Source organism: Aethalodelphis obliquidens, unplaced genomic scaffold (genome assembly GCF_003676395.1).
Source record: "Aethalodelphis obliquidens isolate GAN/ISIS:26980383/991018 unplaced genomic scaffold, ASM367639v1 scaffold12, whole genome shotgun sequence".
NCBI lineage: Eukaryota > Metazoa > Chordata > Mammalia > Artiodactyla > Delphinidae > Aethalodelphis > Aethalodelphis obliquidens.
The window spans coordinates 2,896,551-2,910,756 of record NW_020837956.1 but is presented as its reverse complement, the minus strand read 5'-3'; the positions used below and the strand labels follow the sequence as shown (position 1 = coordinate 2,910,756).

At 38.5% G+C, this 14,206-nt stretch overlaps 1 protein-coding gene across 4 annotated transcripts in view; it reads right to left on the bottom strand.

Moving 5' to 3' along the window:
* Positions 1 to 14,206, bottom strand: part of LOC113623723 (neurexin-1-beta) — a 706,008-nt gene that overhangs the window by 60,721 nt on the left and 631,081 nt on the right. The gene's annotated exons all lie outside the window — the stretch shown is intronic.

The window sequence follows — 14,206 nt, the reverse complement described above, 5'->3', positions numbered from 1 at the left end:
TGACCCACCTCCTAGAGAAATGGAAATAAAAACAAAAATAAACAAATGGGACCTAATGAAACTTCAAAGTTTTTGCACAGCAGAGGAAACCATAAACAAGAGGAAAAGACAACCCTCAGAATGGGAGAAAATATTTGCAAACGAAGCAACTGACAAAGGATTAATCTCCAAAATTTACAAGCAGCTCATGCAGCTCAATATCAAAAAAACAAACAATCCTATCCAAAAATGGGCAGAAGACCTAAATAGACATTTCTCCAAAGAAGATACACAGATTGCCAACAAACACATGAAATGATGCTCAACACCACTAATCACAGAGAAATGCAAATCAAAACTACAATGAGGTATCACCTCACACCAGTCAGAATGGCCATCATCAAAAAATCTACAAACAATAAATGCTGGAGAGGGTGTGGAGAAAAGGGAACCCTCTTGCACTGTTGGTGGGAATGTAAATTGATACAGCTACTGTGGAGAACAGTAGGGAGGTTCCTTAAAAAACTAAAAACAGGGCTTCCCTGGTGGCGCAGTGGTTGAGAGTCTGTCTGCCGATGCAGGGGACACGGGTTCGTGCCCCGGTCCGGGAAGATCCCACATGCCACGGAGCGGCTGGGCCCGTAAGCCATGGCCGCTGAGCCTGTGCGTCTGGAGCCTGTGCTCCGCAACGGGAGAGGCCACAACAGTGAGAGGCCCGTGTACCACAAAAAAAAACACCAAAACTAAAAACAGAACTACCATATGACCCAGCAATCCCACTACTAGGCATATACCCTGAGAAAACCATAATTCAAAAAGAGTCAAGTACCACAATGTTCATTGTAGCTCTATTTACAACAGCCAGGAGATGGAAGCAACCTAAGTGTCCATCATCGGATGAATGGATAAAGAAGATGTGGCACATATATATACAATGGAATATTACTTAGCCATAAAAAGAAATGAAATTGAGTTATTTGTGGTGAGGTGGATGGACCTAGAGTCTGTCATACAGAGTGAAAGAAGTCAGAAAGAGAAAAACAAATACCGTATGCTAACACATATATATGGAATCTAAAAAAAAAAAAAGGTTCTGAAGAACCTAGGGGCAGGACAGGAATAAAGACGCAGACGTAGAGAACCGACTTGAGGACACGGGGAGGGGGAAGGGTAAACTGGGATGAAGTGAGAGAGTGGCATGGACTTATATATACTACCAAATGTAAAACAGATAGCTAGTGGGAAGCAGCCACATAGCACAGGGAGATCAGCTCAGTGCTTTGTGACCACCTAGAGGGGTGGGATAGGGAGGGTGGGAGGGAGACGCAAGAGGGAGGAGATATGGGGATATATGCATATGTATAGCTGATTCACTTTGTTATAAAGCAGAAACTAACACACCATTGTAAAGCAATTATACTCCAATAAAGATGTTAAAAAATACAAACAAAATAAAACAACAAAAGATAAAAATACAAACAAACAAGCACCAAAGGATGTACACATCCTGCTTCCCAAAGCCAGAAAAATAAATGAGTTATCCAGTGTTGGAAATATGTACTTATTTTTTGCCTTTCCTCTAAAATGTAAAGTAATCCTTTCGTAAGCAAAGGCTCCACATCTGGAATACCATATGGAAATATATCCCCAATACATCTGCATTTATTGATCATTCTGTAATAGCAGACATGTTGCACAGTTCAAGGTAACTGAGATGATTGTATCCTGTCTGACAAGGAAGGTTGTAAGTTGTGAGACTATGGTGTGTTTCAAATGGCAGTATCATGGAGATACTTTTTAAAAAGCTTAAAAGAAACATTGAATGATCTTCGGGAATAACCTTTATATGACAAAGAGTACCTGGGGAACCTCTATTGTTCTTTATGGCCCAGTTTTCATTATCTCCATGCATTTTCAAGGACTAATTCTAACCCCGTTTAGAGTCAGTCAATACTACTAAGAAAAAAATCTGAGAATAAATCGCGATAGGTATGCCATAAGAAAGTAAAGTGCCACTGAGGTTTACAATGCTGAAATTCCAAAGCTCATTTTGTCTTTCCATCCTGGAAAGAATGGACTCTGTCAAGTTTTTGTTTTGCAAATTCCTTTCCTCTCTCCTTTATTCAATGTTGACTCTAAGGAAATAATAAAGCATTTCTTAAGTTCTTTAAAATATATATTGTTTTGTGCCCACTCTCTCCATTTGGCCTATTTATTCAATAATATGACCCTCAACAACCAAACTTTATTCTTTTAAAAGAAAAGATTAAGGCTCAGAGCATTTATCAAAAAGAAAACAACTATCATGAAACATTGACATTAAACCTATTTATTGAACTATTGTAATAGCCAAAAACTGGAAACCACCTACTCATCAATAATGAACTGATGAGATAAATTACAGTTTTACAGTCCGGATACTCTGTAGCTGTTATATAGAACGTGGTAAATTCAAACATGCATATATGAAGAGATCTCTAAGATATATTGTTATGTAAACAAAAATTAAAGGTACAAATTTAAAATTGTTTAAAGGCTATATACCCACACGCATTTACACACACAAATACATAGCTGCATATGCAAAGGAAATTTCTGTAAGGACATAAAGTATCAGTTAATAGTGGTTAAATCTGAGGAGGGGAGCTGAGTTCAAAGGTGGGACCATAGCCTAGTTTTAACAGGTACCATGTTGGACATTTTTCAAATCAAGTCTATGTATTCCTCTTCTAATTTAAAATTATTAAATAATGTAAATGATGGCACCTATGTTCATTTATGGTTAAAAGGACGTGATTGGTAGATGTTTTAAGCAAAACTGTTGAGGGGAAAGGAGGACAGACAGAGGGAAGGGTGGCCTGTTTTTTTTCATGCAAAGAACACTGAGTACATGTGGGCAAGAAGAGAGCTGCTAGGTATAGGCTCTGGCAGTCTTAGCTGAAGACCTCCACATCCCATATTAACTTTCGATTCTCTCATCTCTGAATGCAGATAACAGTGCAAACTTATGTGTGTTAAAGAGCTTTACAACTTCTAGCAACAATTCACCTGAATCATCTCTGATTCTTAGAGGTAGGAATGTGGAGGACTGAGAAATAAAGGATTTGACTAGTTACCTGAACTTGGGTGAATTAACTCTTTCAAAACTTAGTTTTCTCAGAAGGATGCAACTGGCAAGAAATGGCAGCGCTAAACTCGAATCTTAATTTAGGATATTGTTTACTGCTGCTTTAAAAGCAAGATGATGTGCATTTTTTTTTTTTTTTTTTTTTTAACCAATAATGGTATAGGGTTAAGGACAAGATGAAATCCATTTTCTTCTGGTTCCTACCTGGCACAAGCTTGTTTTATCCCCAAACCCGAACCTGGCTTAGAGATTCTATTTTTAACTCTTTTGTTGTTGTTATTCAGATTCTTATAACTTTAAGAGATATAAACTTTAAAAAAAGAATTGGCCAAATTTAGTGAAAGGCTTATAATATGCATTATTCAAGAATTTTTTGTTTTACCCCCAATTATTCTAAATCATGGTTTATGGGGGGGGGGTGATTTTGTTCCCAAGGGAACATTTGACAATGTATGGAAACATTTATCGTTGTCACACATGGGGGAAGTGTTCCTAGCATCTAGTGGATAGTAGCCAAGGATGCTGCTAATCATCCTAAAATGTACAGGACAGCTCCTACATCAAAGAGTTATCTGGCCCTAGATGTCCATAGTACTGAGATTGAGAAACCACGCTCTAAACACTGGGCTTTTCTACCTTATTTACAAACAGGTTAAAAAAGAAAAAGTATTCTGTATATATTGTGATGTGGCAAGGAAGGAAGTTTAGATGGAGAGAAGAGGATAACCAAGGCCCGAGGCTGTGGGTCACTCCAAAGTTAAGAAGTCATGGAGAAGAGGAAGAAACAGCAAATGAGGATGAGGCTAGGAGGAAAAGCAAAGTGTGGCGATCTGGAAGCCTGTGGTAAAAAATGTGTCAGAAAACACATTGGCATCAACTTGCTCGAATGCTGTTAATAGGTCAAGTAATCCATTCTCCATGGAGGTTTATATTTAAACAAAGGGTCTGAGAAATTAATCTCATTGAAATTAACAATATAAAAGGCTTGAGGTCCTTATTCCTTTTCATATTTGAATTTTTGAAGATGTGGCCAGAAAAAGTAATATTTACAGGGATCACAGGAGGGCTCTTTGAGGGACTCCGTGAGGGGAGGGGGCTTTTGTGACCCTCAAATTATACTTCTTAGGCTACTCTAGAGTCCACAAAGTTAGACTTGTAAACAAGCAAGCGAAGAAATCCCATTTTGGACCCCTCCCCACGCCCCACCACAGCTTGCAGAGTGTCACCATATCCCACTAGCAAGGAGGTTAGTGATTCTTGTCTCCAGGACCCCACCCTGTCTTTCTATCCATAGATTAAGTTTTTAGGAACAGAGTTCTCAGAACCAGCTTCAGGCACTTTCCCTCTGTGACTCCTGTCATGCCAATTTCCACACCTGGCCAAGCCTGTGCGTTAGTGCAACAGGGCTGAGATACAGAGCCACCTGGAACACTGTGACATTGGAGCAGCTTCAAGCCACATTAATGCTCTTTGTAACAGGGAAATATTGCAGGAAAGCAGGAGAGAGAGAGAGAGAGAGAGAGAGAGAGAGAGGGAGAGAGAGAGAGAGAAAGAGAGAGAGAGAGAGAGAGAGGGAGGGAGGGAGGGAGGGAGGGAGAGAGAGAGAGAGAGATCAGAGAAAAGAGCCACAGATCTAGATATTACCACGTACTCTGTGGTGTGGGAGCACATTCCATGTCACAGTTCTCTTAAAACCAGAAGGGTTTTTACAACTCCAAGAGCTCGTATGGCTTGCATAGACCAACTCCTTCATTTTATGGATGAAGGATTTTGAGGCAGAGAGGTTAAATAACTTGGCTTAAATTAAGTTACAGTGGGATTCTGTCCCATTCCAGTCAATGGATCAACATGATATTGGCAAGTTTCAAGATTTTAAAAATCACCATAACTATTAACCAGAGTGAAACTTAGAGGAAGGGGAAACGTTGATGTCAAATAAGAGACAGTAGATGGCTCCAAAGCCTCCTCCCTCCCACACTGATGCTGGATTAAGGCATGGAAAGCTTTTGCTACCCAGGAAAGAGAGTATGATCCTCCACTGGGCATTGATAGGCTATGAAATACAAAAGAAGCAGCTTTGAGTCTCCTCCTTTCACAAGAATATGAGTGGTGGCTGAAAACTGTTTTAAATGCAAATTCTCTTGTCTGTACTTTCACCACAGTGATGATGAATGGGAAGTAGGATGCATGAGTGACTTTTAAAAGACATATGTCAGGAAGTAAGCTCTAGTTGTGAGAGAATATACAATAGGAAATATTCTGGACCATTTTCCTTTTTTAAGAGAACAAATAGAAATGGTAGAAAATCATAGTGGATTACCTTAGTTTTAAATTTTATTTTATTTTTTTTCCCCTACAATGGCAGCCCTAGTTTGACACCATGGAGTGCCACTACACTCCTGTTAACTACTAATTTAATATTTGCAAGTACAGGTTAGAGGCAGGAAGTGAATTAATGTCTAAATGAGTAAAATTTCTCATATTCTAAATCTTATGTGTCGGTTTTCTGCAACCTTATTCATGTGGGTTATTTTTTTTTTTTTCCCGGTACGTGGGCCTCTCAGCGTTGTGGCCTCTCCCATTGCGGAGCACAGGCTCCGGACGCGCAGCCTCAGCGGCCACGGCTCCTGACGCGCAGGCTCAGCGGCCATGGCTCACGGGCCCAGCCGCTCCACGACATGTGGGATCTTCCCGGACCGGGGCACGAACCCGTGTCCCCTGCATCGGCAGGCGGACTCTCAACCACTGCGCCACCAGGGAAGCCCGGGGTTTTGTTTTTTTACACCGATTATTTCTCTAGTTATGCACGCTTTTTGCAAAGTGAAAACACAAGCAAAAACCCCACTGCCTTATATAATCTTTTCCATAACACTGTATTCTAAAATGTATTAAACTAATGTTGAAAATAAAAGAAATTGATACTCAGAGGGATTAAATATCACCTATATCCATGAAGTTAGCAATTAAAAGTCTATTGACTACATATCAAATGTTCTTTCCAAATCAATACCACTCCTAGTGCTTGCTCTAGACTCTCTGTCCTCAAAGTTTAGTACGCATAAGAACCAAGAAGGAACAAGTTAAATATTCAGATTCCTGGGCCCTTCCCTGGAGACTGATTCTCTTACTTGGATAGATCCCCAAAATCTACATTGTTGATAGGCATCCCCTCTCCATAATATAAGAACCTCAAGATCACCTTAGAGTTTCAAGTTCAGAATTCCTTTTCATGAAGAGTCATGTCAACAGGATTTCTCATGAATGGAAATGGGAAGCTTGTTTTTTAGGGAATAAAATTTAAAGAGTGGTAGGAATAGTGTTCACCAAGAGAGAATTGGAACAGAGACCAGTGGCACAGTAAGAAAGAAAAATGCAGGTGCTTTAGAGTCATCCATGAAGGGATAGCTTCCCAAACTGGATTTTACAACATAAAGGATATTTTATTTGAAAATATTTTTGAGCAAGGAAAATTAATGTGCATAGAAGAAATGTGCAAATAGTAGCATTTACAAGAATAGGGGTGACCCTTTTATAGCCACAGATAGAAATGACACTTGGCTGAATTGGTCCCTATCTCACTGCTGCCATTAGAAACCATGACTATGCAGATATCCAGGCAGGGTCTTTTTGCATGTCCTAAGAATTCATTTGTACTAAGGGTTTTCTTAGGATAGCTCTCTAGAAGTCTAGAGAAGGCAAGCTTTCCTTTAGGTTAGTGAGATCAGAACCCACTAGCATCACATCAAAGCTTCTTTAATGGTTTAAGAGAATAAAACCACCCAGAAAGACATACCAAATCTATTTCATGCACAACAATGACACATGAAGATGAAGGGACAGTGCAGTGTACAGAAATCCTCCGGTCACTGTTTTCTCCCAGCTGGCTTCTAGGTTGGGCAGTTTAAGACCAAAGGGTAAAAATGGTGCTGAAAGGATGTCTACTGCCAGTCCTTAACTCATTTTTTAAAAATTTCTGAGCTTTTTGGCATACTATACATTTATTTTATTTCAACATAAGGATGACTAACTGTTCACACTGATCCAAACTCAAGACTCAAGGGACAGGTTTAATAAGGAACCGATTCTTTCAGGATGTTGTGAGTAGGACAATGCCTTTTACCAGACACCAGTGATCAAAAATAGTTTTCGTGGCTGATTAATGAAAAGCATTAATCAACAAAAGCCATAGTCCATGGTCCAGTCTGTTAGAAGGAAAGAGGGAAAGGAGAGAGAGGCAAGAAAGAAAAGAACAAAAGGAAAGAAACAGTGCAAAACATTACATGTAGCTGAGGTGCATTAATAGACCTTGTGAGAAACTTGTTTTTCAGTGAGTACAGTTTGTCAGACATTATAAAATGTGAGTCCCCTTCCCCTCCACTTCCCCACCTCCCGCACTGATAATGGACCACACAATATTTTAAGCAACAAGAATGACTTTGAAAAGATACCTACACTGACAGTTACACATGACTTCACAATCCTATGCACGCACACAAGCATGCGCACATGAAGAATCCACATTTTTACTTATCAGGAGTAAATGTTTTCCATTAACAAAATCGTGAAACCTAAGTTGGAAACAAAGCTCATCGTGGACTAAATATAACATTATAAGAAAATCCGTGAAAAGGAGTTGCAAGTTTTCACTCATACAAATATACTGTAAAGTTCCATGAGCAAACTGCAGCTGGCAGAAGCACTTATTTCATGTAGACTTAATATTTATAGCAATTCTTTCCCAAACTTAAGATGCCAAAGAATTTGAGTGTTTGTTAAAAATGCAATTTTATGACCCCACCCTGGTGGACTTAATTATAATTTCTAGGGATGACGGTGAAAAACTGCATACTTAACCTCTACTCCTGGGGATTCGGATGCAGGTGGTTATGGGCCTCAGTGTGAGACAGACATCTATGTATGCCCCCCTCCTGCATCCAGCCACTTCCCACCGTGACACCAGCCTTGGACTGGATAATCCAATTCAATTGGATTACCCAACTGAACTCCTACAGCATGATACCTTTCATTGTGGGGGATAGAAGGCTGGAAAATCTAGAGAGAGCTTAGAAATGATGGGATGAATAGATTATGAATAGATTTCCTGCAACAGATTGCATTCAATTTGGATCTAGAAAGATGGTAGAGTTATTTTAGGAAAGGCCTGAAAGTGTAAAAGTGCTTTTCTTTAAAAAATTTAGAATTTATTATATAAATGATAAGCTCCTTTATCTTTTCAACTGGAGGACCAAGCAATGCTTATAACACATAAGAAATGGTCAATACACATTAGTTGAATTAGTAAATATGATCACCACAACAAAGTAAATCTATGAAAAAAATTCAGTCACAATCCCACTACCTTCACAAACCTTTCTGTTGCTGTTGATGCTGTTGTTAGTGTTTTGATTTTCATTTCACATTCTTTTCTATTTCTTATCTGTACACACACATAATTTTAAATAGTTGCAATAATACAGCAAAGAAAACCGTAAACAAAACAAAAAGACAACCCACAGAATGGGAGAAAATATTTGCAAATGAAGAGACCGACAAGGGATTAATCTCCAAAATATACAAACAGTTCATGACGCTCAATATCCAAAAAACAACCCAATCAAAAAAAATGGGCAGAAGATCTAAACAGACATTTCTCCAAAGAAGACAGACAGATGGCCAAGAGGCACAGGAAAAGATGCTCAGCATCACTAATCATTAGAGAAGTGCAAATCAAAACGAAAACGAGGTATCACCTCACACCAGTCAGCATTGCCATCATCAAAAAAATCTACACACAATAAATGCTGGAGAGGGTGTGGAGAAAAGGGAACCCTCTTGCACTGTTGGTGGGAATGTAAACGGATGCAGCCACTATGGAGAACAGTATGGAATTTCCTTAAAAAACTAAACATAGAGCTAACATATGGCCCAGCACTCCCACTCCTGGGCATACATCCAGAGAAAACCATAATTTGAAAAGATACATGCGCCCCAATGTTTACTGCAGCACCGTTTATGATAGCCAGGACATGGAAGCAACCTAAATGTCCACTGACAGATGAATGGAAAAGAAGATGTAGTACATATATACAATGGAATATTAGCCATAAAAAAAGATCGAAATAATGCCATTTGCAGTGACAGGGATGGACCTAGAGATTGTCATACTGAGTGAAGTAAGTCAGACACAGAAAGACAAATGTCATATGATATTGCTTATATGTGGAATCTAAAAAACTGGTACAAATGAACTTATCTATAAAACAGAAACAGAGTCACAAATGTAGAAAACAAACTTATGGTTACCAAGGGGGAAATGCCAGATAAATTGGGAGATTGGGGCTGACATATACACATTACTATATGTAAAAGAGATAACTAGTAAGAACCTACTGCGTAGCACAGGGAACTCTACTCAATACTCTGTAATGACCTATATGGGAAAAGAATGTAAAAAAGAGTAGATATATGCATAACTGATTCATTTTGCTGTACAGCAGAAACTAACACAACACTGTAAATCAACTATACTCCAATAACAATTAATTAAAAAATAGCTACAATAATAAAGATATAGTTTTATAATTTAATAAAATAGCATATACATTTTCCATCTTGACCTAGAACATTATTATCATTCTAATGGCAATACAATAGACAAACTGGTGTGCTATAATTCACATAATTATTTTGAATTTTTTTGGATAATGCATTCATTTCTATTTTGTATTTATGCTATTGTAAATAACACTTTTCTTCCTTTGAATTTTTTTTTTTCCATAAGATAAATTCCCCAAAGTGGGATTACTGGTCTAACAACATAAGTGTTTTTATAGATCTTGAAACAATCTGCCAAAGCACTTTTCAAAGACTTGTTCTAATTTTCACATTGTCTCCAGCATGCTATGTTCTATTACATCTTCACTGGTGTGAACATGTTGTCTTTTCTATCTGGAGATGCCCTTTTTCCATTTAAAAAAAAAAACTCTGGTAAACTCCTACACATTGTTTTATATCAAGCTCAAGTGCTACCCTTCCTTGCAGGCTTCTCAAAGTCCCCAGGCAGAGTTAGTCATGATTTCCATCATGTTCCCATAGTAATTTGTAATAATACCATTTTTAGCACTTAAAAAATTCTGTTTGTTGTAGTTGTTTGTATCTTTCTTTTTCTTCTTCCTGGATTATTAGGAACTGTGAAGTTGGACCCCTGTCCACTTCATCCTTAGAGCCTCTGGCACAGGGCCTGGCATATAGTAGACATTCAATAAATGTTTGTTAAGTGAATGAGGAATGAACGAATGAATAAATGAATGTGTCAACGTGCTGCACACCCAAGCCTCTTGCTGTATCTCTGGGTAAAATGCCTTCTTTCATCAACTCTATTATAGGCCACCTAGTCCTAGGAACATTTGTATTTTTGTAGGTCTGTTTTGTAGTATTTATGTATTTTTTTACATTTGTATATTTTGTAGCTCTCTCTCTCTCTCTCTCTCTCTCTCTATATATATATATATATATATTTTTTTTTTTTTTTTAGCGGTAAGCAGGCCTCTCACTGTTGTGGACTCTCCTGTTGCGGAGCACAGGCTCCGGACGCGCAGGCTCAGCGGCCATGGCTCACGGGCCCAGCCGCTCCGCGGCATGTGGGATCTTCCCAGACCGGGGCACGAACCCGTGTCCCCTGCAGCGGCAGGCGGACTCTCAACCACTGCGCCACCAGGGAAGCCCTGTAGCTCTATATTTTTATATTTTTACTGATCTACCTTCAGGTCTTGGTGGCACAGTTCTGTGACTTGTTGGGAATTAATTCTCTGAATCCTTTAGATAACTTCTGGGTACACCAGAGTCAGAAAATGTGTCTTTCCAGTTCAAAAAGAAGCACCTTTTATGAGTAAAATGTTAGGACTAGTGAACAGGATTATAAGTCTACCTGTGGAGACTATAGCATGTACACGGCCCCACTGTAGAGAGAATGAAAATTTAAAAATAATCACTGACACTGAATTCTTTAATAATATATAATCAATAATTATTCTTACATCATATATCACTTTATGCATTTTGACACACTTTGACATACACACTCTCATTTTATCCTTACCAAAACCTGGTAAGAAATGCAGACAAAACAAGTATATCACATTTAAAATTTGGAAGATAAGGAATCTAAAGCACAGAATCATGGTTAGGAAGTGGAAAGAGCAGGGCCAGTACTCACATATTTTGAATCACATTTTACCCTCATTCTAATAAACTCATGAGAGCCCGCTGAATTTTGTTAATTAGCCAAATTGAGAAAATGAGCTTTTAAACAGTATAAACTAGACTGGTGATTAAAAAACAAACAGGCAAACAAACAAGCAAAAACTGCTGGCAACAGAAACATTTGTTCCAAAAGAATACTTAAAAATAATTCCATATGCAAAACAAATAATATCAGAGGATTCTTACTGAAATTGGTGGCAGAGGGAGGGGGTTGCTTTCCCTCCTACCTGGTGGTGTACTTTCTATAATTTACACTCAGGAAAGCATCACAGTGGACCATTCACTCGCTCAGTCACTCAACTAATACATATTATGGCCTAACTAGGTATGAAGAACTATGGGTAATACAAAAAAAAAAAAATATATATATATATATATATATATATATATATATATATGGCAGAGTCCTTCTCCAAGACCACACATATACACACCTACATTCTATCTCTCTCTCTTTCTTCCTCTCCCTTTCTCTCTCTCTATCACAGTATATTATAAATGCCACAGGGCTTCCCTGGTGGCACAGTGGTTGAGAATCTGCCTGCCAATGCAGGGGACACGGGTTCGAGCCCTGGTCTGGGAAGATCCCACGTGCTGCGGAGCAACTAGGCCCGTGAGCCACAACTACTGAGCCTGCGCATCTGGAGCCTGTGCTCCGCAACAAGAGAGGCCACGACAGTGAGAGGCCCGCGCACCGTGATGAAGAGTGGTCCCTGCTCGCCGCAACTAGAGAAGGCCCACACACAGAAACGAAGACCCAACACAGCCAAAAATAAATAAATAAATAAATTAATTAAAAAAAATTTAAATGCCACAGAAATTACATTACATAGTAAACATTCTGAAACTTCAGGGACAAAAGATACCTTCTACGTCCATACCCTGTACTGAGTTCCAGATGTCCATGAAAGGAACAAAATGAAGGGATACAGATTTTGTTTCTTATTTTGTGACTTTGTATAAACCATTTAATCTGCCTATGCTGATGTGTCCTTGTCTGTGAAATAAAGGAACTGAATCACTTTTGCTAATCAAATGCATGTACTATGTGACCACAGGGGAGAGGGTAATGCAGTGGTAAGAGCACAGGCAGTGAGATCAGACAGATCTGGTTTCATGACCTAAGCTTGGGGCTTAGATCAGCTGGTTAGCATAAACTTTCTAAATCCCAGCTTCTTCATCCATAAAATGAGAATAATGGCAACACATACCTTTTGAAATTTCCCATAAGGTATAAATGAGATAATATATAACACTTAGCAGAAAAACTGGCACATATTCAATGGTCAATAAATAGTAATAATCACGAACTATTAACATGAAGAAGTTGCTGCTAAGTGCACACAATGTTTCAGTTCTACGGTTCTACATAATTTATTTTTGACACAGGCTCACTCACTGTGGAAGCAATTAGTGTTCTATATTAAATAAAGGTCAAAAACTTTGGCCAGGTAAATGCATACTTAGAAATTTTCAAATTAGGTATAGATTCATGCAAAGCCTTGGCAAGATGCTACATTTCATTTTGCAATGGGCTAGATTTTGCGGTACTCTTTGGAAAAGGCTAGGCTTTTTTTCAGTTGTCATTTGTATGTGACCTCCAGTTCGATCAATCAAAAACAATTAAGTCATTAGTGTGCTCTGAGTTTAGTCATTTCCATAAATGCTACATTAGTTGCCTTAGAGATTCTCAACTTCATTTCAACTGTGACAAGCATGATGAATGGAGTTCACAAGCATGACACACTCCCAGGCACATTCCCAGCAAGCTGGCTACAAACTCATCCTTTCCCTTTCACCTAAGAAGGCATATGGGGATGCGAGTGCATTAGAGAGATGTTATCATAGACAATCTTGAATCTACTCTGCTGATTATTTAAGACAAACAAAAAACTTAATTATTCACTCATTTTGGAAGTTAAACCATAATTATTAATGTTACTTAAAACATACTTCACATTTGATTGGGACATATCAGTATGTAAGAAATTATGGTACAGAATCACCCCATGGCATGACCCAAGGATATGTGCTTGATGTGTGGGAAAATCAAAAGCCCAGTCACTGAAGGAAATGCATTACGAAAGAAGAAAAAGATCTAGTATCACAAACTATGTGAAGTTTGAAAAGATGTTTACTTAATAACCTGCTACTTGGATTTTAGTGTGGTGATAAATTGTCTAGAACCTCAGAAGAGGCAGGACATATATGTGTATCATTAGTAATCTTGCATTTCTCTAAAACAGCAACTCTTAAATTTTTTAGTTTCAAGGAACATTTCACTCTTAAAAATGACTAAAGGCTCCAAACATCTTTTGTTTATAGAGATTGTATCTATGGATATATACTCTATTAGAAATTAAAAGTGAAAAACTGTTAAATATTTATTAATTCATTTAAAAATAACAAGAGTAAATATATTATATGTTAACATAAAACATACATTTAAAAAATAGCTTTTTTTTTTTTTTTTTTTTTTTCGGTACGCGGGCCTCTCACTGTTGTGGCCTCTCCCGTTGTGGAGCACAGGCTCCAGACACGCAGGCTCAGCGGCCATGGCTCACGGGCCCAGCCGCTCTGCGGCATGTGGGAGCTTCCCGGACCAGGGCACGAACCTGCGTCCCGTGCATCAGCAGGCGGACTCTCAACCACTGAGCCACCAGGGAAGCCCAAAATAGCTATTTTTAAAAACAAAAATTTTTGAAGAAAGAGCACAGCATTGCTTTACATTTTTGCAAATATTTTAAATATTCAGTTTAATACAAGACATTTTGGTGCTAATATCTGTTTCTGCATTCAATCTGTTGCAAAATTACATGTCATTTAGTCTCTGAAAAA